Raw genomic sequence first — 2595 nt, forward strand, 5'->3', positions numbered from 1 at the left:
GTGAGCCTTACAAATTTTATGTTATTTGATTCTCACAACAACCGAGACATGTTCCATTTATAGATGAGGAAATGAGGTAGACAGAGAAGGCTGTATCACAGAGCTAGTAAATATCTGAGGTTGCATTTGAACTAAGGTTTTCTTGACTTCAGGCCCAGAACTATATCCTGTATATTGCCTTAACATTTACAAAGTGCTTTACAAACGTTTTTTATTTGATCCAAAAATATCACTATTAGCCCTAAGTAAAAGACAACTTGACAAACTCACTAAAGTAGTTAAATGTGAAATTTATTCCTTTATATACTTATAGATAGTTACTTACTTTCTATCCCTTTTCCCTTTCTCACCCTACTAGAATTTACTCCTTTTCCTTCCGAGGATACTTTTTAACTTGTCAGAGCCTCAGAATATTGTAACTCAAAATCTTTCAAAAACGAATGTTGTGAATTATCTTTACATGTAATTGGAAAAAGAAAATACTATCTAAACAAAAAGAAGAAGAAAAATCTCAGAGTGTAAGTGTATGAAGAGTCATCGAGTGTAATCTACTTCCAGGTTGTTTACCATTGCTTTGCTGCTACCTGTGGAGAAGAGATTGTTCCTCTCATGCGCAGGAAGCCCCCACTGACAGGACTGTTGGGACTGGTTGTCTCTTGGAGCAGCCATGGGGAAGGTGAATGTGGTCGGGTTCTATTACCCGACATGGGATGACCTCAGGGTTCTGACTACAGTCGAAATGGGTATGAAAAATCATCAAATCTTCTAGTTTGTTTTTCTCCATTGTGAGCCTTAAACATGGTGCTTGTAATAAGCTTTTGAGAAAACTGGTGAAATATCAACTCAACTTATGAATGGACTTAAATTGTCCAAGGTTCTCAACTGACCAATGGGGAGTATGATGACCTCACTTTGAAAGCACTTTCTTCAAGGCCGGTTTCTTCAAGACAGGTTTGACTGTGTTGGAAACCAGATGAAATTTGGCAAAAAAAAAAAAAAAAAAACTGGATATTTACAAAGGGGAGAAACAGTTTACACTAAAAATTCACAAATTGGGAAAGTATTTCATAATTTGAAAAACAAATGCTATTATCACAAGACATAAGATATCATGACTTTGTTTATCTCATTTATCTGTCATGGAGGAATTTGCCTATATGGAGGCACTTTATGAGAGGAAATGTCCAGTTCCAAAACTAATTGATTATAATCAACATGCAGAAATTCATAAATGTGCCAGATATATCATAATGAAGATCCTGCCATAGTATATAATGAAGCCATGGAACTAATTATTGAACTTGCCAATCATGGACTAATTCATGGTGATTTCAATGAATCCAATCTGATTTTGGATACAGATGACCAGAAAACCATGATTGACTTCCCACAAATAGTCAACATCTCATCCAAATACCAAAGAGGCATTAGAGATTTCTTCCTAAGATGTTTCAATTATGAAAGTGAATTTTAACCAAACTTCAGAGATATTAAGAAAGAGGACTCTCTTGATGTAGAAATATCTGTCAGTGAATATACAAAAGAAATACAGGAAGACGATAAACTACTTTATCCTGTATAGGTCCTGACAATGAGAATGTCGAAAGAGATAAAAGATCTAAATGTCCTTCATCGTTTGAAAAACTTACATAGAGGGTAAAGATGACTAAGTTAGAAAATGGAAGAAACTTCATAGATAAATCAAATGATTCTAAAACGAGTGCTTCTGAAGACCTGGTACAAAGGAATACAGATGCACTGTCCAAGGATAAGCATCATGAAAAGTATTTTGAAGTGACTGAATTCAGTCACTGGTTAGGAGAAATTCAGGGAGAGATTGTTGAAGGGAAAAGAAGAAGTTGCATAAAACATTCTGAAACTGATTTTCATGAAGAGGAAAATAGCACGGAAAATATTACCAGGGGAGAAGATCAAATGCATCAAGGAGAAATTCCTGCTGATTCTATGGAATATGAAGACGAATGCCCTGATCTGGTTAACTTGTCAGTATTAAACAAAAAACTCAGGCCTTTCAGGGAATGAAAACTTGGAACAAATTACTCAACAAAGAGCAAGAACTGAGAGTGTTACTTCTGCAAGCAGTATTGTATGCTGTGCGACAATTCCTCTGAAACTGGTGAAACAGAAGGTGAACTGCCAATTGACTAAACAAACAAACAAAAAGGCTATAGTTAGATTTATGGTTACAGAAAAGGGAGGCAAATATTTATGCCAAACAATGGAGAGAAAACACATGCAACATTTAGTGAATCTTAGAAGCAGTTAGTTTTGGGGGACAATGATTGTGACTTTTTCTAAAAGTGTGGTTTATAATATATTAGGGAGGGGGGGATGTATTATCCTGAGGATTCTATTTTCTGCAACTTCAGTTATGTAAATGTTTGTACAACATGACTAATGTGGAAATATGTTTAATATGATTGCACATGAACAACCTATTTCAGATTATTTGCCATCTTGGAAAGGGGGAAGTGAGGGAGTAGGAAGAAAAAAATGGAACTCAAAAATCTCATAAAAGTAAATGTTGAAAATTATATGTAATTGGAAAAAATACCATTATGTGGTAGGGGAGAA

General features: G+C 35.1%; 1 pseudogene; it reads left to right on the forward strand.

Annotated features, from left to right (window-relative positions):
- The first annotated feature begins 393 nt into the window (after nucleotides 1–393).
- On the forward strand, nucleotides 394–2267 carry LOC127541396 (serine/threonine-protein kinase RIO2-like; annotated as a pseudogene).
- Nucleotides 2268–2595: the final 328 nt, after the last annotated feature.

Source organism: Antechinus flavipes, chromosome 6 (genome assembly GCF_016432865.1).
Source record: "Antechinus flavipes isolate AdamAnt ecotype Samford, QLD, Australia chromosome 6, AdamAnt_v2, whole genome shotgun sequence".
Classification (NCBI taxonomy): Eukaryota; Metazoa; Chordata; class Mammalia; order Dasyuromorphia; family Dasyuridae; genus Antechinus; species Antechinus flavipes.